This window comes from Scyliorhinus canicula, chromosome 8 (genome assembly GCF_902713615.1).
Source record: "Scyliorhinus canicula chromosome 8, sScyCan1.1, whole genome shotgun sequence".
Classification (NCBI taxonomy): domain Eukaryota; kingdom Metazoa; phylum Chordata; class Chondrichthyes; order Carcharhiniformes; family Scyliorhinidae; genus Scyliorhinus; species Scyliorhinus canicula.
In genome coordinates, this window is record NC_052153.1 from 89,714,157 (window position 1) to 89,739,306 (window position 25,150).

The window sequence follows — 25,150 nt, forward strand, 5'->3', positions numbered from 1 at the left end:
GTCAGGCAGCTTCCTTCCTTCTAGGGGCTGTTTAGCACAGGGCTAATTCGCTGGCTTTGAAAGCAGACCAAGGCAGGCCAGCAGCACGGTTCAATTCCCGTAACAGCCTCCCCAAACAGGCGCCGGAATATGGTAACTAGGGGCTTTTCACAGTAATTTCATTTGAAGCCTACTTGTGAAAATAAGCGATTTTCATTTTTCATTTCATTTCAGATGGAAGAAGACCAGGGAATATAGGGAAAATGGAGGAAGACTGGGGAGGAGTGTTTTAACACTTCAGCGGAGAGCCGAATGCTGCTATTACAAGCTACTGAGATCAACACAGTCTATGCCAACCATCTATCATCCCCTGGGATCAGTGAACTACAACTGTTACGGGTCATATGTTTTTTCTATTTATTTATCGAATGCAACATATTTAAACTGTTGCATCTTAATTAATTTTATAAACCACTTTAAACTCAGTTATGAGTTCTTGATTGCCTATTTTTGTAATCTGTGATTCCAGAACCTTGAAAAACCTTATAGTTCTTCTCAGTACATTGTAAATCTTCACATTACTTCTATAAATTTCAACTGTATGCTTTGGGCTATTTATCCTAGCTTTCCATTTTTTAAATTGCATCCCCACATTACCCGAACACTCAAAGTGATACATGTACCATTACTAATATGTTTTAAATATCTGTGTAAAAATTAATTTTCATCTTGTCCCACTGTTTTTGAACTGCAATATTCTGGCCTTATCAATCTTAAATTTAATTTGCAATGTGAATGAGGAGGTAGGCAGACATGCTCCGTCAAAGTAATTTTCAAGTTGACCTTGGTATAAAGAGCAGTGATTCTGCCCAAAACGAAACTGGGTCCTCAATGAATTTCTAAATCAGGGTTCTTTGCCATATAGGACCCCAATGCCATTGTGGTTTTCACATTCCATCCAGGGAAACTGAGGTGAATGCAGTCAGTCATTAAAGAGAGTGGTGCCTTGACTTTCTGTGAGAAGCAGTTTAGGGCCAAAGGTCTTCCCATCCATCTGTGAACTTGCCTGGTGTTGCCTTCCCCTTCCAGCTATCCCACGTCTTGCTTGAATCTACAGAGAAACCACCAAGACACACACTTGTCACCAGTTAAACTGTACCCAAGGCCTCAGAAAACTAACACTTACATATTTCATTTCACTTCTTTAGCAGCTCCTAACCTGCTCCCAGAGCGCTTCCTTTCTTCTTAGCATTTGTTTTCAAGTCCACCTTTATGGATCTTATCTCCCGACCCCACTCCTTTCCCACCCAGGCTCTTTCAGTTAGCCGAGAGACAACTTTCCAATACATTTTAGCAATTTTAACATTTTATGGCAAACAAGATCAGCCCAAGCCTGACTCCAGATTGCCTTAATTAAACAACTGATCACTGTTGTCGCCAGCACCCGAGCAGTTACAGAATGCAGTCAGCAATTAAATTCTAATTTATTCCTCGAATAAGTTACTAATATTTTGAACTATAAATAGTCATACTAGAATCAAATTATTGAATAGCTGCTTTTGGAGTCAAATTAAGCACAAAATGATAATTAGTATTTTTATTTGAACAATCAGTTGTAAACAAAAGCCACAGCTTTGTAAAGGAAACCAATGACACGAACTGTGGAGGAAACAATCAATATAATTTGCATATGCAAATAATGTCTTATTAACACACTTTGCTAATGCAGTAAATCTCCGTTTCAGCATAATGAACATTACTCTAAACGTCTTGGGATTAATTGATTGAGTTATAGGGTTTTGTATTTTGAATGAAGACAATTTGCATATTTTATTAAAATGTTATCCCTGCGAGCATAATAAATTTTGCTTTCAAGATAGGATTCATGTGTTTTCAGTTATTAATGACAATTTATACAAGGGTTTTGTCGTGATGCCAGGAGTAAGGGCGCCAGCTGACAACAGCACAGAGGAGTTGGATGGAGGTTTGATGGCTTCTTCTGCTGAATTCTTGAACAGCGTGGGGAGAAGAAGCCAGCTGCCAGCCCACACGAAAGAGGAAAGAGATTAGTGGGCGTTTCCCATGGACTCCTTTCAGACCTCTTGGTATTAGTAGATATCCGAATGTGGATTGTGTCGATCCAAAGAGAGCTAGATGACCACATAAATAATAATTAATTAAATTGAGTCAAAGTAGTTTCACAGTTAATCAACAGAGATACTCAAAAAGTAGGTATTGTCTAGACATCTTTATACTTCTCTACATCAAAGGATTTAATGCTAGAAATCTCAAAACTGATTACAGTAAACACGAACAGCAAGTGAATCTGTGATTTATTTTTGGGCCTTTACTAATCCTGCCCAGTGAACATTATTTGTAAATTTGTAATTTATTTCATGCCTCCTCTAACTTGGAAATCACACTCTGAATGTGCACAGTTTTTAAATGAGATAAACTGGGGTAAGCAATTTTAAAATGAAAATGAGGCAATCTAATTTAACAGTAAAATAGTATAAATAAGGTTCAGAAATTAAAGTATGCTTTCAATACCAAGTGCCAAAGCAAGATATCCATCATTTTTGTGGATATATTTGCTTGACAGTGTGGATCTAATGGAATAATATAGTCAACACAGAGATAGGTATCAGAGAAAAAAATCCTTAGCTAATTGCAGCCATGACACCAGATTTACCACAGAAGGCCTTTGTAAAATGCTAATAATAAACGACTAATAAAAGGCAGGATTTTGGTGGTCAAATAGGGTGGGAACTGAGGCAGAAGGACATGTAATTTTCTGATGCCAATGGTCATGCCAATTTCCTTATGCCTTTCTGACGATCAACGATTTAATGACAAAGAGGAAAAGCAGGATTGGGCAACCCAGCCAATTCTGGCCAATTGAGCCCGTTAAACAGCTTGTTTTCAGCTCACTAATGACTGGTCTGCAAAGGTCAAGGTCAAGGTCACACTATTGAGTTCAATGGGCTTATAAAAGGGTGCATGGTTGTGGTTGGAGGGGGGGGGGGGGGTCCTGATCCACTTGTTCACAGTTGCTTTCAGCTGAGTACAGTTAATGGAGGAAGTGGTTTGTGGCAGACAGACATCTGAGGCGAGGGGGTGGGGCACATTCCTTCTGCCTGGATGGGGCCAAAAGAGGGGGGGTGATATGCTAAACATTATGAATGAAGCTGAAGCAAATAAAAAGCTGGAGATGGATGAGGGTGCTTGGAGATAGGGACAAACAGTAATGAGGTTCAACATCCTCAGGAGCAAATGCAGAGCCTTGGGCATATACAATGGGAGAGGAGAGGAATGAGGGGCAGAAATATAATGAAGGCCATGCTCTCAGTATCGAGTGTACTGCTGAAGAAGAAGCTATCTGGAAAGGCCAGAGAATTAGTCAGAGGACTGCACCTCCGCAGGCAGATGGGACATGAGCAGATTTGTGTCCTTTGTTGAGGATGACCACAAACCTGACAGGGCAGCTCACTATGCCATGCCAATAGCCATTAAAATTGCTATGGTATTGAACCACTTTATCTCTCGCTCGTTCCAATGATCAGCTACTGACCTTGGTGGTGTCTCCCAAGCGACAGCACCATTGCATATCGAAGGTCACAGATGCCCTTTTGGTGAAATCAGGGCATTATATAAAAATTTCAAAGAGACAAGGGCTCACAGGCACAAAGAACAGTGGAATCTCTCTCCACTGTTCCTGCAGGTTCAGGACATTATCGATTGCACTAGGTGGCTATCAAGGTGCCGAATGAGCATCCAATGAAATATATAATTTAAACTGGTAACCCGAGGAGTTCAGGCGGCAGAGCTTACTACATGTAATAGAGTAAGATACGGAGATAGAGGAGCTAAAATAATAAATTGGGCGTTGCTGGCTGACACAATTGACTATTCACCAAATTTAAAATAGACTATTGATATAAGGGAAGCTGAGAGAGCATTCCAGGATATCATTAAAAATGGCGGGAAACTTTGGCGCCACGGGTCCATATGAGGGAGACTCAGAAAACTGGAAAACATCTGCTGAGAGATTCCACCACTATATTCTGGCCAATAAAAGTTCAAAAGATATTTGGGTCATTGTTTTTGTTTGGAGAATCAGCGGGCCGGCGTCGGAGCGGCGTTGCGTGATTCGCGCCCCTCCCGGCGATTCTCCGACCTGACGTGTGGTCGGAGAATCCCGCCCAAGATCCTTCATTTACAGAGCTCAATGTCTTTTTATCCTGTCCTTCAAGGATTCCTATCCATCCATCTCCAAATTTCCTGTAGAGCCACTGTCAGCCTTGCGATGGTCAAGGCTGGTTCCTCTGTTGTAGTAAGGATGACGACCTGGGCACTCATCTTCCGATGCATGCCCTTCACCTGCAAGAAGGGAAAGAGTGGTGGCCTTTCAAAGCAATTCCCATGGCTTGTTAAATAAGAATGCCTTTATTAATCACTGCCACCAGCAGGACAGGCATGAGGAACAATTGAGTATGCTCAGTCAGCCCACACAGCAGTCACCGGCATATGTGCAACTGTATCTGACAACCTTTCTCGTCAGTGGTAGGAGTTATAGTGATTATTGTCAAGTTGCCACACACCTTGTAGTTGGATCTGCACCAGCAGATGCCTGGTCAGTTTGTCAGGCACTTGCCAAGCAGAGACTTGCATTCCATCCCTTTCCTGCAAGGTACATCGCTGGGGCACCCACAGGCTTGTCCCTCCCCAGTTGCACACACCAGGCAGAATGTTAGACTTTGCACACATTACCTGGGCTATCTAATCAATACAAAACCATGAAATAGATGGATAAAGAACTTTAGATGGATAAAGAACTGGCTGGGCAACGGGAGACAGAGAGTAGTGGTGGAAGGGAGTGTCTCAAAGTGGAGAAAGGTGACTAGTGGTGTTCCACAGGGATCCGTGCTCGGACCACTGTTATTTGTGATATACATAAATGATCTGGACGAAGGTAAAAGTGGTCTGATGAGCAAGTTTGCAGATGATACTAAGATTGGTGGAGTTGCAGATAGCGAGGCGGACTGTCAGAGAATACAACAAAATATAGATAGATTGGAGAGTTGGGCGGAGAAATGGCAGATGGAGTTCAATCCAGGCAAATGCGAGGTGATGCATTTTGGAAGATCTAACTCAAGAGCAGACTATATGGTCAATGGAAGAGTCCTGGGGAAAATTGATGTACAGAGTGATCTGGGAGTTCAGGTCCATTGTACACTGAAGGTGGCAACGCAGGTCGATAGAGTGGTCAAGAAGGCATGCAGCATGCTTGCCTTCATCAGACGGGGTATTGAGTACAATAGTCGGCAGGTCATGTTACAGTTGTATCGGACTTTGGTTAGGCCACATTTGGAATACTGCGTGTAGTTCTGGTCGCCACATTACCAGAAGGATGTGGATGCAGAGGAGGGTGCAGAGGAAGTTCACCAGGATGTTGCCTGGTATGGAGGGTGCTAGCTATGAAGAAAGGTTCAGTAGATTAGGATTGTTTTCATTGGAAAGACGGAGGTTGAGGGAAGACCTGATTGAGGTCTACAAAATTATGAGAGGTATGGACAGGGTAGATAGCAACAAGCTTTTTCCAAGAGTGGGGGTGTCAATTACAAGGGGTCACAATTTCAAGGTGAGAGGGGAAAAGTTTAAGGGAGATGTGCGTGGAAAGTTTTTTACGCAGAGGGTGGTGGGTGCCTGGAATGCTTTGCCAGCAGAGGTGGTAGAGGCGGGCACGATAGCATCATTTAAGATGCATCTGGACAGATATATGAACGGGTGGGGAACAGAGAGAAGTTGACCTTGGAAAATAGGCGACAGGTTTAGATAAAGGATCTGGATCGGCGCAGGCTGGGAGGGCCGAAGGGCCTGTTCCTGTGCTGTAATTTTCTTTGTTCTTTGTTCTTTACATTTATGTTCTTTCTTTGTGCAGGTATTTCTTGTGCAGCCTCATTAGCTTTGTTGTATAGGTTGGCAGATAACGCGATTCTCAATCCACAGGTTTGACCTAAAGATGGGTAACTTGAGTTTTACTGTTAGTCTCTGTAAAGCCAACTTGTTTGTTTTAATACCAACAGCTGACATTGACAGACTACAAATGCATCTATGCAGTAAGTTTTTCCCCTAGCATTGTATCACAAATAAACAGTGCCTTTATCAATGCTGACAACTCCAAAGTTGTGTTAGAGATTTGAGACTTCCTGACAGTTCAGTAATTATCCTGGGCAGATATTTCTTGCATGTTCAGGAGCATTATGCACCCTCAGGCTATGCAACTGATGGGTCTGCTAGTGCCTGCAGACCTAGAAGCTGGTCACCTGGTCACCTGAGTATTGTGGGATAATCACCTTGCTAGAAGGAAGGTCATTGAATCTTTTGCAGCACATCCAGCCAAGACCTTCTCCTGACGTTACTTAAAAAAAAAATTAGAGTACCCAATTCATTTTTCCAATTAAAGGGCAATCTAGCGTGGCCAATCCACCTACCCTGCACTTCTTTGGGTTATGGGGGCGAAACCCATGCAAACATGGTGAGAATGTCCAAACTCCACACGGACAGTGACCCAGGGCCGGGATCGAACCGCTGTGTAAGGTGGTATTGCAATATTTAACTCCCTGTACATAGCAATGCTTGATTCTCCACTATGCTGTTGGTAGGTTGTGAAATGGTTGGTCCCCTGGCCATTCGAAAAAGGCAGGAGCGGGATTCTCCCTTCTGGGGACTACCTTGCAGTTATTCCCACACGGCCGCGCATGCAAATTGCGGCCGTCTTCACGCCGCCCCCCGCGCAATATGGTGGAGCCCTACAGGAGCCAGGCACGGAGGAACATTGCTCCCCCCCGGAATGAGCGCGCCCACCGATCGGCAGCCCCCGATCATGGGCCTGGCCACCGTGGAGGCCCCCCCCACCGGAGTCGCATCCCCCTGACACCCCCCCCCCCCCCCCCCCCCCCCCCCCAACCAGGACTTCCCCCGCAGCCAGAACGCCGAGGTCTCGCCAGGTGGGAGCACATGTGAACCACTCCAGTGGGACTCGGCGGGCACTCGGCTCGTCGAGCGTGGAGAATCGCCGCGGGGCCGCTTTCAATGGCACCCGACTGAAGCGCGTCGCCCGCATGCACGCCTCGTGGTACCGCGGAGAATCACGGAAGCGGCATCGCGCCAGATTTCCGGCGTGAATGGCTGTTCTCCACCCCCGCGCCAGGCAAAATTCCGGCATGGAGGGTCGGAGAATCCCGCCCCAGAGTTTAATTTGCCCTTGGAAATCGGTGTCCTATAACACCAAAAGTAGCTAATAGAACAGTACAGCACAGAACAGGCCCTTCGGCCCTCAATGTTGTGCCGAGCCATGATCACCCTACTCAAACCCACGTATCCACCCTATACCCGTAACCCAACAACCCCCCCCCTTAACCTTACTTTTATTAGGACACTACGGGCAATTTAGCATGGCCAATCCACATAACCCGCACATCTTTGGACTGTGGGAGGAAACCAGAGCACCCGGAGGAAACCCACGCACACAGTGGGAGGACGTGCAGACTCCACACAGACAGTGACCCAGCCGGGAATCGAACCTGGGACCCTGGAGCTGTGAAGCATTTATGCTAACCACCATGCTACCCTGCTGCCCCAATGCTATTGTTAAGAACCAATGGTTGTTTAGACTGTTCCTCCTCGCTACAAAGGCCAACCCTCTGTAGTCCTCTCCTACCTTTAATACCAAATTGGATGCAGAACAATGTTTGCTCAACTATAAAAGCATTTCAAGTCCAGACTCAGAAGCATATTTTTACCACATTAACTATCTATTTCCCTCAGAAGAATGTGCAAGATGAAAAAGGTTATTCAGCTTAATAAATCAAATCTTTCAGTATACTATATACTATCAATCTCATCACAAACGCCACTCCATCTATTCAATCCCCAAGAGGAAATTTTTGCAGGAAGTAGATAAACTTCCTAATCCCTAAAGTATGCAAAGTTAGAGAATATTTATCCATTCCTATACCTTCACTCCAGAAGTGGTGAGCTGTCAACATTCAATTTAGGCCAGCTATGTCATCTTGACATTGCTGATCGATAGGCCACACACATTCCTGACAGCAATTTAGTAGCTGAACATATGCACGTAGGGTTGGCTTAATTGATGTTTGTGGCACCTGAGTGATTGTAGTGTTGCTGAATTCAGCCTGCAGTTTTGACAAGTGTGTGTTTTTAATTTGGGAGAACCACGTTATCTGTGAATCCCCTCCGTCTGGAAACAGCTCTCCAGTGACACTGTTGGGCGGCACCGTAGCAAACTGATCAGCACTGTTGCTTCACAGCGCAAGGCACCGGGTTCGATTCACGGCTGGGGTAACTGTCTGTGTGGAGTCTCCACATTCTCCTTGTGTCTGCGTGGGTTCCCTCCGGGTGCTCCGGTTTCCTTCCACAAGTCCCGAAAGACGTGCTTGTTAGGTGAATTGGACATTCTGAATTCTCCTTCAGTGTACCCAAACAGGCGCTGGAGTGTGGCAACTAGGGGATTTTCACAGTAACTTCATTGCAGTGTTAATGTAAGCCTATTTGTGACATTAATAAAGATTATTATTCACCTCCAATTCCACCCAGCATAAATTTTTGGAGCAGGGTATATTTTTTAAATTTGTTTACAGAAGCTGAAAAGCTTCTTGGGTTTTGGATTTGAATTTTAGCAAACATAAAATAAAAATATTGTTTAAAAAGATTCCCGGTAGTTATACTGCATAGGTTCAAAGCAAAAAGAACAAGACCTCTTTTTGAACATAGCCTTGTTATCTTTGAAGCTAACTGTTCAACCAGGTTTGTATTGTCCCCTTAGCATTGGGATGCTGCAAATCCCGACATTATGCAGGTGCCAGGGCTTTCATATTAAGACAGCATTACCTTGTTGGCCAACAGAAATTCCATATAGTTAGCACAAATCAACGCAACACTGCGCAGAGTTCAATTGAAGCACAATCCACAGAAATAACTCAGAGCAACAGATATTTGCTCATTCTCAATATTTCACAGTGACAAAACACCCCTTGCTTGTGGCTTCAAGTTATGAACTGTAAATTAAGACATTTTCACATGGTCTCCTTTTTTGGCACTTCTAGCAGTCACAAATGAACATTTCTCATGAACATTAAGGAATCTTCATTCATGTGAGGAGTTCGCAGCTAGTAGATTTTCACAATATGATTAGTTTGCAAATGGGCTTCAGTGAAAAAGAATTAAAGTAATCAAAATCAAAATATTGCTAAAGGTATTCCGTGTGAGCCTAGGAAACAACAATTGCCTTTGCGGGAATTGATAAGACGCGAGCACAGTATATTCAAAGCATAAGATTTCTTCCTGTTATGCTGAACACTACATATTTTATCACATTTATGTCTGCAACAATTAATAGAAGTAATGCATATATTTTATATGTGAAAACAAACTCACTCCAGTAATAGAGCACATTCCTTAAAAACCTTTATAATCAAATATTCTAAGTTATTAATCTTTCCGGAGGGACGGAGAAAGTAAAATTAGATACAGTGGAAATGAAATTAGTCTATATGGACTCATGGTAAATCGGCAGACGATTTTTCACTCCACACAATCTTTCTGCTGAAGTTCACAGATTGATATTGGGCTGAATTGTCTGGCCTGTGACCCCTGAAGTGCATTTCCCAATGAGACGGTGGATTAGGCGTCGGCGACAATCGGGATCAGCGCCGGGTGCCGATCTAAACGGAATACTCCGACCCTGCCCCCCAGCGTCAGGATCAGGGTTCACAACTTTGTGCCAGCGGGAGGATGTAAATGAATGCTAATGCTAACCCTAACCCTAATGGGTCTTAATAACCCATCAGCACCCATTTAGCGGGCCCGGTACCCTAAGCCCTGGCCCTCCGTGATTCTCCTGTCCCCTGTGCCGGGAATCACGTTGGCGCAGATCACTTGTATCTACCAGCGTGGCCCTGACCTGGCGTTCCTCGTGGTGCGCCAAGGTGTAACCCCTTAGGGAGGGTGCCACCAAGTCCATCCAAGGGCCACCCAATCCACTCCCCACAATGCACTACCTGCCCACCTCTACCAGAACCCCCCCAACCCCCCCCCCCCCAAGGAAACCACATGAAATGGGAGACCTCCCCTCCCCCAGGAAACCCCATTAATAGGGATACCCTTCCCCAGGAAACCCCATGAATAGGGAGACCCCCCCAGGAAACCCCATGAATAGGGAGACCACCCTAGGAAACCCCAAGAGTATGGAGACCCCATAGGAAACCCATGAATAGGGAGACCCCCTTATGGAAGTGACTGAGTCCATCATAACCGTGTCTGATCTCTGTAGGAGCAAATTAACTAGTTCAATTCCTCACCCTTTCCCCGTAGCTCTGACATTTCTTTCTCTTCAGGTAGATTATAGATCAAGAAATAGAATGGTCCCTAATATCAACCCCTGAGGAACCCTAGTTTAAACCTTTCTCCATTTGGACAAGCATTCACCACCAGTTTCTGTTTTCTGTCACACAGTCAGCTTTGCATCCATGCTGCCACTACCCCTTTTATTCCAAGGGCTTTAACTTTTTTAATGGCCCTGTTATGTGGCACTTTATCAAATGCTTTTTGGAAGTCCATGTATACCAGATCAACCATATTACTCTCATCAACCCTTTTCTGTTACCTCATCAAAAATGTCAATCAAATTAATTAAACATGATTGGCCCTCAACAAATATCTGCTTGTCTTCCTTAATTAATCCACATTTTTCCAAATAATTGTTAATTTAGTCCCAGATTATTGTTTCAAAAATCTTTTCCACCATCAAAGTTAAACTGACTGGCATGTAGTTGCTGGACTTATCCTTACATCCTTTTTGAAAAGGGTGTAGTGTTTGCTATTCTCCATTCCTATGGAATCATCCCTATATCTGAAGAGGATTGGAAGGTTATGGCCAGTGCTTTCACAGTTTCCCCTCTTACTTCCCTCAGTATCCTTGGATGCATCTGATCTGGTCTTCGTGACTTATCAACTTCAAATGCAATGAGTCTAATATTCTACTGTCTAATTTTTATAATCTTTTAGCCTTTCCAGTATCTCAGTTACCTCCTCTTTCACTATGACTTTGGCAGCATCTTCTTTCTTGGTAAAGTAGATGCAAAGTCGTCATCTAATATCTCAACAAAGTCCTATACCTCCACGAATCCCGATCCAAAATTGGTCCTACTCCTTCTTTTACCACACTTTTACTATTTATGTGTCTGGAGAAGACATTTGAGCATTCATTACACAGCCAATCAGGTTGATAATCAATCTGTTAATCATTCGAATATGGGCTGTAAGAGAGGGAGAAATTCCTGCACAGTCATTACTGACAACATACCTTGCCAGCATGTCAGTTTATGGCAGAAATCCCTCATGAAGACATCAGGAGGGCTACATCCTACACTGAATGGAAGATGATGGTGACATTTGGATTCCCTTTTATGATAGCTGCCAGTTTCATTCATACTCTCTGCTTTGCTGCTCTTGTTTTGTTGTTGACTTCCCCTCTGAACTTTCTCTCTTCAGCCTGGGTTCTCATTTGTATTGTCAACCTTTCATCTGTCATACACATCCTTTGCATGCGTCATCTTACTCTCCATCTCTTTAACTATCTAAGGAGCTCTGTCTTTATTTATCTTTACCCTGCGTTGGGGTGTATCTCAGATGTAAACTACCTACTCTTTAAAGACAGCCTATTGTTCAATTACAGTTTTCCTGCCAATCTTTAACTGGATTAGATCAGTTCTTAACCCACTGAAATTGGCACTTCCCCAGTTAATTATATTTACTATGGATTATCCTTTTCTATATTTAACTTAAACCATATGATACAATAATCATTGTCCCTTAAATGTTCCCCTACTGACACTTGATTCATTTGGCCTACCTCATTCCCGAGGACCATTTCCTGTAATGCCCCCTTCCTCCTTAGACTGGAAATATGCTTTTGCAAAAAATTCTGAACACACTTTAGAAACTCTTGCCCTCTCTGTCCGTTACACTCTTGCCATCCCAGTCTATGTTAGTTTTTGTACCTTTCTGTAATTTCAATTCAAATTTGAGAGAGAGCAGAGGCAGTCCAATAGAACACAAGTTGCTTTCAGTGGAAGGATAGGGAGGATGTGGAGGCCTCTCAACAGGAAGCCTTACTGGTGCATTTTCCATACCTCAAACCTCTCCAATGTTTCCACATAACTGTGTTCCATCTTCTCCGGAATCATCCTGATAAACCATCTCTGTATCCTTTCCAGGATGTTGAAGGAAACGTCCTAAAGCATGGTGTCCATCTGAGGCCAAACCATTGATTTGCAAGGGTTTAACATGAGAACTTTGCTTTTGAATTCAATGCCCCTATTTACAAAATCAAGTATCCCACATGTTTTCTGAACCAGCTTATCACTTTGGCCTGCTAATCTCAAAGATGTGTGAATATGCACTCCAGATCCATCTGCTCTTGCATCAACCTTAACATTGTACCATTTCAGTTATATTAAATCTCCATGTTGTTTTTCCCAAATTGTGTTACTTCACACTTATCTGCCGTGTGTCTGCCTACTTCACTCAAAAAGGAGAATTCCCAACTCTGCAAACCTAACTTTTAAAAATTGCTGCTCACAGCTTGGATATTTGTTCCGGGGGGCAGTAGGCCTGTCTATGTGCTCCAGCACTGTGTTGAAATAAACAGAAGTAATGAATAATGTTTCTTAAAAATCAATCTAGCACTCACCTCTCACCTCCTCACATACTCCCCATGCCACATCCATGTCAATTTATACCATCTAATGCCCCCAACCAACCCCCACAGACCGTTATGTCCCCTATCCCAATCTATGCCTCTCCCTTCACACCTTCTATGCCCCCATGTCCTGATGGCCCTTTGTAGCCCCATGTCATTTAGTGCCAACTCATGCCAACTTATGCCAATCAAGCCCTACATCCACCACCCTTTGACCCTCCATAATAATATAATTTGACAATCTGACAGTTACTTGACCAAAGAACAATTATTCGACTGTTCTTTGACAGCTGACAGTTCTTTGACAATTCCTTGAAAGATTAACAGTTCAAATATGTTTGTGTCAAAATGCATACCCATGTTCACTTTTAACAATTCCAAATGGTGTCTTGCCTCTCCCAAAGGGTGACTTACCTCTCCCAAAGGGTGACTTACCTCTCCCAAAAGCACCCAGGGCTTTATCCAAAGGGTGAACTCACATCTCCAAAGAGTATCCAAATCAATCCACCAAGATCAGACCTCCTTTTACCTTTTCTAATCTACACACTTTGGGTTTCACAGTCCTAACCTACCAAAATTCCATTTCAGTGGAGGCAGCTAGTGATTCAAATGGCCAGATACTTCTTTAAACCACATATGTGCAAACCCCAGTCTGAATCCACTTGCAAAGTGTCCCTTTAATACAATGTGTTTGTATTTTCTAAATGGATCTGTTTTATGGTATGGTAATCAAAAGCTTTTCCAAAGTCCACATTTAAATTGCCTGCTACACTATCTTCTGTATCTTTTTTAGACAACTTAATCAGAAATGATTTACCTTCAACAGATCTCTTCGGCTCATCCCTTATTAACCACACATCACAGAAATATGAAAATCTGTGTGTTTTAAACACTTTGCAAAACTGTTATTTTATGTAACTTTCAGCTAAACTCTCCAGATTCACTAAGTGAAGCCCTGCTCCCCCACCCCACCCTTACAAACATTGTATACAGCCCCCTCCCCCACCACACACTCAGGCGCATACACCTCTTCCTCCCAAATCGATCACTCAGCAGCCCCTCTTCCTAAACCTCTTTCCCCTCACTCATTCACTCAGCAACCCTGCTTCTCAAACCCTCTCCAGCAACACTCTCACTCACTCGCCCAGCAAGCTCTCTTCCCTATCCCTCCATTCATTCATTCGCTCACTAATCCCTCCTTCCAATCCTGCCCCCAGTCACATTGCAACCCCCCTTTCCAAATACCCCCCACTCACTCACCCATTCAGTCGCCCATTTTCCCAATTCCGCACTCAGTCACTCACCCAGCAATTCCTCTTCCCAACCCCATCCCTCCATCCACTCATTCACCAACCCCTCCTTCCAATCCCTCCTCCAAGCATTCCCCACATTCACACAGCAACCTCTCTTCCCAACCCCTCCCCACTCACTCACACACTCATTTCAGTAGCCTCTCTTCCCAACCCCTTTCCATCTTGGGTTGCCAACTATGCTTACATGGATTCTTGGAGGTTTCATCACATGATTTGCTCCCATGCTCTAGTCATTCATTGGCCATCACTTGTTGCACACTGCCTTCCCACATCATGTGGAAGCAAAAGAACTGATTACCCAGTTGGTTGATTTTTTACTGTCTAACTAAAGGCCTTTCTTTCCCATTTTCAATATTATTATATCTGGGGAGAATGTTTTGCAGCCTGGGTGCGCACACGTCCAACACGTAAGCGCATGAATTCGCTCATGGGAGCGCATCCCAACATCATTGCACACGCATGTGATATTTTGATTGAGAAGCCTCTTAAGAGGATTCATTCTACAACTAACCAGTTTATTATGCTGCCTTATGATTTTTAGGTTGATAGGCAACACAGGCAGGTGGCTAATTCATTTTTGCAGTTTTCTAATGCAAGGGTGGGGTAAAAGTTGCTGAAATAGACTGGAGCAAAGGCAGGATGAGTTGTTAAGAGTTTTGGGGAGTTTGGTGAGAGTTTGGTTTGGAGCATTTTGAGCATCTTCTCTGCAATCTTTGGAGGTTTCAGCATCTAGCCTGGAGCTTTCAGGACACTGCTGTCCTCTGACATCGGAGATTTGCATTCCTCCAGCACTCTCCTGCAGTTGGGTATGGTGTACTCATCAGGGAGGATCTCTTCTGAGGAGGACAGGGGATAAATAGAGAGGAGACCAAGTGGTTTCAGGCAACATCTCAGAGCAGGGGTATTGATATAGATGCTCAGGGCCAGCAGGGAGGGCAAGGAGGACATCAATGTACAGGCATCGATTCAAATACCTTGGCATGACCGAGCCCCAGTGCAACAGGAGGCTGCAATTTTCAATAGTTCCAAATAATTATTTGTTAATATCAAAAAACACTAAACAACTGGCAAGTAAGCAGATTAACTGCTATAATTGTTATAATATTGAATAGAAAAGTGCATTGCTTTCTAAAATGTGTGAAAGTTTGGATTGTTGACGCTTTTAAATGTTGATGTTCAGAGACTTGGCTGTGCTGATGATACAGAGAACGCAGTAAGATAGTGTGCAAATTGTAGCAATGGGAGTGGTTGCACATCACTGCTGAGATGGGGGACAGTGTGGAGCCTGGGCAGCAAAATGATGACAAACCTGTAATTAGATTCACGTGTGTTCTCAATAAAGTTTACAATTGATTGCAACAAACTGGCTCAAAACATTACACTGCCGGCAGGGATAAATCCGACTAATGTTGCATACTCTGCCCTGATTGCGGTGAGTACCAGGGAGTTCGGGGATAGTCGTTCCTGCACGGTTAACAAAAGGAAAGAAGGTTAAAAAAAAAATTGGACTCACCTGGATTTAAAAAAAATAAGTTTCGAGTGCCCATTTCATTTTTTCCAGTTAAGGAGCAATTTAGTGTGGCCAATCCACCTAGTTTGCACACCTTTGGGTGTGGGGGCGAAACCCACGCAAACATGGGGAGAATGTGCAAACTCCACATAGACAGTGACCCAGGGCCAGGATTCGAACCGGGGTCCTCATCGCTGCAGTCCCAGTGCTATCCACTGCGCCACATGCAGCCCCTTGGACTCACGTGGATGGGAGTTCCTGCAGCATAAAAGAGCCAGAATCAAAATAGAAATTCTGCAGTTTTTTAAAGCTCAAAAGTTTTGTTTTAAGACCATAAGACCATAAGACATAGGAGTGGAAGTAAGGCCATTCGGCCCATCAAGTCCACTCCGCCATTCAATCATGGCTGATGGGCATTTCAACTCCACCTACCAGCATTCTCCCCGTAGCCCTTAATTCCTCGCGACATCAAGAATATATCTATCTCTGCCTTGAAGCCATTTAGCGTCCCGGCCTCCACTGCGCTCCGCGGCAATGAATTCCACAGGCCCACCACTCTCTGGCTGAAGAAATGTCTCCGCATTTCTGTTCTGAATTTACCCCCTCTAATTCTAAGGCTGTGCCCACGGGTCCTCGTCTCCTCGCCTAACGGAAACAGTTTCTTTGCGTCCACCCTTTGTAAGCCATGTATTATCTTGTAAGTTTCTATTAGATCTCCCCTTAACCTTCTAAACTCCAATGAATACAATCCCAGGATCCTCAGCCGTTCATCATATGTTACATGAAACAAAAGAGAAAGAGCAGCTCACAATCCCTAAAAGCACTGGGAAACCACCAATTCGCAACTTCAAAGGGTCGCGCATCCAAACTTTTAACCAAAACATGTAGATTTTAAAGGCAGTAATTGTTGCATGTTTCTTTCAATAAAAACAGACTTATCTGTGTGTAGACTTAACCAGGCGCAAAAGAGGCCCACAATTGCCGGGATTCTGAAAAGCGCAGGAAACTTGAAAGCCAACAAGCTGCAGAGAGAGCTGAGTGGAAACAAAATATCTGCACTGGCAGCTCTTGACGCAGCAAACATGAGACAAGAACACAGCCAGCATCTGTACAAACAGCTAGAAAAATATAAATCTGACTGATGATGCAGTGGTTCGGGAGGGCCAATCCACATGATGCAGATGTCAAGGATTGGAATCGGTATGTCAAGAGGCTTGGTTTCTACTTCATGGCGAACATAGTAACTGATGAAGGAAAAGGCAAAGCTATCCTGTTAAGTGTTTGCAGAAGTAAAATGTATAACCTCATCAGGAACCTCACCGCTTGGTACTGTCATAATATACATCCAGGTATATGATGATGCACAGACAGGCAGTAATTGACACACAGGATGACCAGTGAACACACAGAACACAGCAGCCAATCACCAGACAGGACACGACCACTATAAAGCCAGAGGGCACTAGTTTTCCCGCTCTCTTCGGGATCCAGCCTCTGAGACAGTCAGAGCTCGTGAGCACCAACTAGAACAAGCACCATGTGGTAGTCAGTTAGTCTGGTCAGGTTAGCCTCAGGTCTCCAGTCAAGTCAGCATAGTGTCAACCCACAGTTAAAGCATCTATGATAGTTAAGAGTTCAATAAAATCGAGTTGCATTTCTTCAAGTGTTGGAAGCCTGTCTCTCTCATCACTGCAGTAAATGCAGTCCTCGCAGACCCAGCTTACCCAACACATCATGGTACCAGTGAGTAATGCTCGAGTTTGACGAACCTACCTTAAGATAATCTGCCTTTGACCAGCGATCAGCCACTGGGTAACATGGGCAGCGTCCGCCCTCCCCCGCAGCTCCGCATCGCCGGCAACCTTAGTGCTAACTGGAAGATTTTCAAGCAAACGTTCCAGCTGTATCTTGAAGCCACCGACCTCGAAGCCACATCGGATGCCAGGAAGATCGCTCTCTTCCTCTCTGCAGCCGGGGACCACGCTATCCACATCTTCAACTCCCTCACCTTTGCTGAAGGTGAGGACAAGACAAAGTTTAAAACAGTCCTGCTGAAGTTCGACAGCCGCTGTGACATCGAAGTCAACGAGAGCTTTGAATGCTATGTGTTCCAGCAGAGGCTTCAGGGTAAGGATGAACCTTTTCAGTCCTTCTTAACCCATCTCCGTATCCTCACGCAGTCCTGCAGCAATGGCTCCACTTTCGATTCCATGATCCGGGGTCAGATCGTTTTCAGGGTCCACTCTGATCCCCTTCGCCAGCAGCTCTTAAAAGTTAAGCAGCTCACCCTTACCATCGCCATCGAGACCTGCGTCCTCCACGAGAACGCTAACAACCGGTACTCCCATATCAAGGCGGCAGAAACGGCACGGCAAGACCCTCACGATGCGGAGCGGGTGCAGGCCATCAAACAACTACAGGGCCTGAGTCTCGATGAGGGTGGCCATTTCACGCGCTTTTCCTGGGTTCCTGCGCATGCGTGCCACGACCAAGGGGATTGTGAGGCCAACGACCGCACTGCGCATGCGTGGTGGCGCATGGAATGTCCAGATGCCGGTGCCATGACATGCTCCAACTGTGGCTCCGCTCATTTAAAGTGGTAATGTCCCGCAAAATCTCGCGCTGTCTCCAGTGTGGCAAGCTTGGCCACTATGCAGCCCTTTGCAGATCTACTCCACTGCCCAACACACAGCGATCCCAACCACAGCACAGGAGCGTCCGGTCAGTACAGCAACCCGCTGCAGACTCCGACTCCGACATTTTTCCAGATCCCGACACCGAGTGCCTCACATCCCCATTCCGGGTGGGCATCATCACCAAGTATACGCTGCCTTCAGCAACGATGGTGAAACAACTCCCAATAATGAACATTCATCCCGACGACGAGTGGTGTGCCACCCTTACGGTCAACAAGGCTCGCATACGCTTCAAACTGGACACCGACGATTCAGCAAACCTCATTTCAAAGTCTGGCCTTGACACCGTCTGCGTCAAGCCAAGCATTCTTCCACCGATCTGCCAGTTATTCTACCGACCTCTACATTGGAGGCAGTTCCGCCCGTTCAAGTGCAGGCGGCCCCTGACCCACCGTTGAATTGGTCAACCAGAATTTGTCGCTTGCCACAGAGACTGAATTTATAGACTGAATATTGCATTACCTGGTGATCTCATCGTTTACACATCTGTACATAATTTGTTATCTGCCCTCTATCTGCACTAGACACCTTCCCATGTAAATACGTTAGCATATTATTTGTATATAGTCAGGCTCCTGTACACACACACTCACTATTTATTGACCTGCACACATTTATTTTTTTTAAAAAGGGGGGAGATGTCATAATATACATCCAGGTATATGATGGTGCACAGACAGGCAGTGATTGGCACACAGGATGACCAGTAAGCACACAGAACACAGCAGCCAATCACCAGACAGGACATGACCACTATAAAGCCAGAGGGCACTAGTTTTCCCGTTCTCTCGGGATCCAGCCTCTGAGACAGTCAGAGCTCGTGAGCACCAACTAGAACAAACACCATGTGGTAGTAAGATAGGTTGGTCAGATTAGCCTCAGGTCTCCAGTCAAATCAGCATAGAGTCAACCCACAGTTAAAGTATGTATGATAGTTAAGAGTTCAATAAAATCGAGTTGCATTTCTTCAAGTGTTGGAAGCCTGTCTCTCTCATCACTGCAATGAACGCAGTCCTCGCACACCCAGCTTACCCAACACATCAGGTACTAGATCATACAATGGGTTGGTGGAAATTGCGAAGTCACATTTTCAGCCAAATCCGTCTGTAATTTTGCAGTGCCTCAAGATCAGCTCAAGTGTCTGTACTCTAGGGGAATCTATTGCTACCTTTGTGGTGAACTTGAAACAGATCACCATAGGTGAGCTGTGGGGTCGGGGTGGACGGGCATGGAACACCATTGCCGCAGGTGGCAGGGCAGTCATGCAGCTGTGCACACCGCTGACAGCCCACTGTGAACTTAGTGCCACGGGTTGTATAGGTGTCCCACGAGGACACCGCTCCTAGGTGCATTCAGGCCCCAGCCGACCATCAAGCTGTATGGGCGTGTTCCAGCACAATCAGTGCCATCTTGTTCGCTGGGATGAGTGTGTGTGGGGATTGTGATGTTTATGTGCGGCTGCAGCTTGTCAGCCTCCCGAGTGTCAATCACGGACCTGGCGAGTCCTGCACCGTTTTTCATTGGAATCAATTGTGTTCCATGCGGTATCGGTGCTAGCCCCTTAATTGTAGCAGAATCGATCCATGTGTGGCGCCAGTTTTCTGTCGTGAAAGTCCACAAATTCTGCATTGGCGTCAACACTTAGTCTCAGAAACAGAGAATCCCACCCACTGATCTTTTGTTTCCCTTCAAAAATGAACAACTTCATATTTTCCCCGATTATACTCCATTTGCCAACCTCTTGTCTACTTACTTAACTTATCAATATCTCTTTGCAAACTGTTGGTATGCCGCTTGCAGCTTGGCTTTCCACCTATTGTTGTGTCGTCTGCAAATTTGGCTGCGATACATTTGCTTCCTCCCTCCAAGTCAACAATAAAAATTGTAAACATTTGCGGTCCTAGCACTGATCCCTGTGGAACCCCACTGATGACAGATGGAATTCCAGAGTTTTTGAAGAAATATGACACTGATTTTTGGGATGAATTAGGAAAACTGAAAGAAATGCAATATTTGATGATCCGAAGGCAACACCATGCTTTTTTAAGGTCAGGTGCCTTTCTCCATAGGATAATAAGTGGAGCAGAGTTGTGTAGGTTGGAAAATCGGTCAATAATTCAGCCTGTCCAGTTTTCTGAGTGGGTTGCACCCATTATTCTGGCTCTTGTGGGACCAGACCATATGTATATGCGGTGACGACAAACTGATGGTCAACAGAGCAGCAAAGTTAAACAACTACCCCATTTCCAGAATCAATTATTTCTACATCAATTTAGCTGGAAGCAAATCATTCACCAAGCATGATGTGAGTCAAGCCTATCAGCATTTGGAATTAGACAGCATGTCAAGGGTGTATGTGATAATCACACTTCACAGAGGCCTCTACCAATACACCCCATTGCCTTTTAAAGTTTCATCTGGATGGGTCAGTTTTCAGAAAACCATGGAGAGTCTCCTGCAGTCTCCTGTGTGTGATCGTGTACTTGGGCGACATCCTTGTCACTGGACTGACTGAAGCTGAATATTTAGCCAACCTCGAGGAAGCGGCAAAAAGATTTAAAGAAGCAGGTGTGCACTAGCAGGCATCTGAGGTAACCGACCTGGGCCACAAAGTGGACACTATTTGGTTGCACCCTATTGAAGACAAGGTTCAAGCCACTAAGGATGCACCATCACCCCATAATTATTCCCGCAGAGCACCTCAGAGACTTGATTTGTACAAGAGAAGTTGAAGGTAAGAGTAATTACTAATGTTATATAGTTATATAAGGAACTGGGGAGGGAGGAGGAGAAACATAATAATGGGAGTGGTTGCCCCTCCTTCCTGCCAATCAACAGGGTGCAGCAGGCACTTAAAGGCAAATGGCACTTAGAATTTAGAATAAAGAGGTCTGGTAAAATTGTAGAGGGTTTTGGTAAGACTACATCTGAAGCATTGTGGGCAGTTTTGGTCTCCACATTTAAGAAAGGGTATACTTGCATTGGAGGTGGTACATTAAAGGTTCACTAAATTGATCCCTGGGGTGAAAAGTTTTACCCATGATGAGAGGCTGAGTAAATTGGGTTTGTATTCCCCGGAGTTTGGAAGAACGAGTCGTGATCGCACTGAAACCTACAAACTTCCGAAGGGTCTTGATAGAGTGGACACCGAGTGCACTGGACTGGTCAGGCAATCTGAAACATGGGGCATAGTCTCAGGATATGGGCCAATCATTTAAAATTGAGATGAGGAAATATTACTCTATTCAAAGGGTGTTGAGTGTTTGGAATTTTCACACCCCAGAGGGGTGTAGATGCTCCATAGTTAATTACATTTTAGGCTGGGATAGAGTAATTTTGGGGAATCAAGGGATATGGGGAGTGAGTGGGGAAGTGAGTTTGGCCCAAGGTCCGCCATGAGTGGCAGAGCAGGCTCGGTGGACCATGTGGTCTACACCTGCTCTTATTTCTTGAGTTTTTGTGTAATCTTACATTGTAACTTCCTAATACTAATAAATGGCTTTATCTTCTTTATGCAAGTTTAAAGCAAGCATAATTAGCACAAATAGACCCTATTAATGCAAAATATACAATTGTGAATGTGCAGCATTTTGTTCTGCAAAATAAGGAGAGATGTTTGTTGGTAGTGTAAGAGCCTCGGGCCTTCCTTCAGTGGGCTTTATGCGCAAAGATAAAAAGGACTTTTTTTTAGTATTATCATAAAAATTAAAAGACATTTTAATAACACCAAAATAAGAGAGGAGTAATAATACTTAAATACATAGCTATCTGCTGTGATGGTAGAGATATTTTTATATTTCAATGATTTTCTGCTTCTCTCATCCTGATAATGAATTTCTCCTCACACATGAAGCCAAGTTTTCAAATAAAAGAACATCTATTTAGGAATAGGATTAAGGGTTAGTGTAAATGGAGGTAATCACATACTATGCTGAATATTATGGCTTGTTATGGGGAACTACAGGACAGTCAGCCTGAAATCCACAATTCGGAAAATGCTACAATCATTATTAAAGAAGTGGTAAGAGGACACTTAGAAAATCATTACATCATTAGGCAGGGTCAATATGAATTTTTGAAAGCGAATTCGTGTTTGATAAAGCTAATAGAGATTTCTGAGGATGAAATATACAAGGTAGATAAAGGTGAACCAGTGGATGTAGTAAATTTGGATATTTGTCAAACAAAAGGCTGTTCCACAAGATAAGAGGTTATGGTATTGGGAGTAATCTATTAGTTTGGATAGCAGATTGGCTAAAGGATGGAAAGCAATAAACAAGATTAAAAAGGTAATGATGACTTCCAGTGATGGGCATATGCTGAGAAATTGCACATCAGTTGGCTCTCCTCCCACAAAACAGGAAAATAGGCTCTTTTTACCTGAAAAACACCCAGTAACACCTCAAAACATCCCCACACCACTATCAAAATACAGAAGAAGGAAAAATATGCCAAACAACACCTAATCCAGAGGACGAGTGGAGACCAGGAAGGGGAAAAAGCCTGGACAAGAAAACGACTGAACGGGCCAACGCACAAGGCAGCCAAACCCGGCCTTTGCCAGAGCAAGAGGGACCAGCCCGCCCCCAGGGGAAGGATGGAGGATGTTTCTCTCAAGAGCATTGGGAGGAAACAAAATTGGATATCCAAGCTGCAGTGAAGGGTGCAGTTGACAAAGCTATGGCGACAATGCAGGTGGCCTTGGAAAGAGAGAAAGGCAACTGGAAGCCCAGGAAGAAACAATAAAGGAGCTGGAAAGGGCTACAACGGACCAGGGTGACCGGATCATCATCCTGGGAAAGGAGTTGACAAGGCTGGTCAAGACGCAAGGAAACCTGAAGGAAATGTCGAGGACTAGGAGATATTAAAAATTGTGGGCCTACAGAGGGGATCGAAGGTAGGAACACCACGGACTATGTGGCCCAAATGCTGGGTAACCTGGTGGGAAGAGACAGCTTCCCCAACCCCCCAGAAATCAACACAGCGCACCGGTCACTTCGACCAAAGCCCAAAGCCGAGGAACAGCCAAGGGCGATAATTGCCAAGATGCACCGGTACCAGAACCGGAAACGAATCCTGCATTGGGCCAGGCAATCCAAAACCTTTAACTGAGAAGGCCACCGGATCCGGATTTATAAGGACATTGGGGCTGCCCTGGCCAAGCGCAAAGCCGAATTTAATAAGGCGAAGGCCGCGCTGTACAAAAACGGCTCAGGGCTTTGGACGGTGTACCCAGCCAAACTCTGGGTCATGTTCCAAGGCAGGGAGCACTTCTTCACGGCCCCTGCAGACGCAGACATGTTTGTCGTGGTGAATGGACTGGAAAAGTGGCAACAGGGGCAGCAATGAAGAGCCCACGGAAAGAGACTCTTAATGCTCTTAATGTTTAGTGTTAACGTTTTTCTTTTTACATTCTGTACAGCCAACTATGAACCATTACCACAGCCACCATTTTACACAGGAGTATACTGCCTTGTTCTGGGGGCGAAAGCGGTAAGAGAGGGAGGTATGAACGAGACAGCAAAATGCAGGAGAAAGTGAGGGAAATGGCGGACAGGGAGCCCAAAGATTGGGCGACGGGTGGATGTACAACTAGGCCTGGGATGGGGGCCACCACACTAGCGCAGTAGCTAGCACCAGGGATCATGAAGGAGAGATAGGCTGTGGCGCGTTCCCTGCAAGGGGGAAAGTGCCTGGCAAGGTGGGGGACAGACATTGGATACAGGGGGACAACCAGGGGAAGGGGGGTAGCTACAGGAGAGGGGGGGGGAAAGAAGATGGCGAGGGGAGAAGAAACCACAAGGGAGAGATAGGTGAAGAAAGATGGAGAGCAGTAAGCTGGCTACAACAGGCCACATGTGGTGACTTGGAACAAAATGGCACTTTGGAGGGTCCCTAAACAAAGAGAAACCCGGAGTACAGCAGCATGTCCACCAGGTAAATATGGTTGATCCCTCAGGAGCGGGGTGACAAAAACACCCATCAGGATAGTCACCTGGAGCGTTAAGGGACTTAATGGTCCAGTGAAAAGATCCAGAATCTTCGTCCACCTGAAAAGTATGAAAGCCAACATGGTCTTCCTCTAAGAGATGCACCTGAGAGAAAAGGACCAACTGCAGGTAAGGAAGGGCTGGGTGGGACAGACCCACCATTCCTGCTCTGGGACGAGGGCCAGTGGGGAAACCAATCTGTTAAATAAAAGGACGATGTTCACGGCAACAAGGACGATCGCGGACCCAAGGGGACAGTATGTCATGGTCAGTGGTGTCCTATACGGGACACCAGTAGTCCTGATCAACGTGTACGCTCCCAACTGGGATACCACAGAATTTGTAAAGAAGATCATGCCGGAAATCCCCGACATAGACACACACCGACTAACCATGGGGACTTTAACTGTGGACAGGACTCACGGACAGACAGATCGAACCCTAAAACAGGAAAAACCTCTAATATGGCGGAGGAAGCCAACCTATTCATGGAGCAGGTGGGGGCAGTGGACCCATGGCGATTCACCAACCCAAGGGAGAATGAGTTCTCCTTCTTCTGCCAAGTACATAACGTCTATTCACAGATCAACTTCTTTGTCGTGGGGAAATCGGTGCTTCCAGGGCTAGTAAGGGCGGAAAACTCCACGATCGTAATCTCTGACCACGCTTCACATTATATGGATGTAAGGTTGGAGATGGGCTGTGCCCAACGCCCAACCCATGGTGGTTGGTTCGGCCCTCCTGACCTATAAGGCTTTCTGCGAGAAAATATCAGAAACCATAGATGAGCATATCAGTAATAAACAGAATGGGGAGGTCTCACCCTCCACGTTCTGGAAGGTGTTGAATGCTGTGATCTGGGGTGAAATTATAGT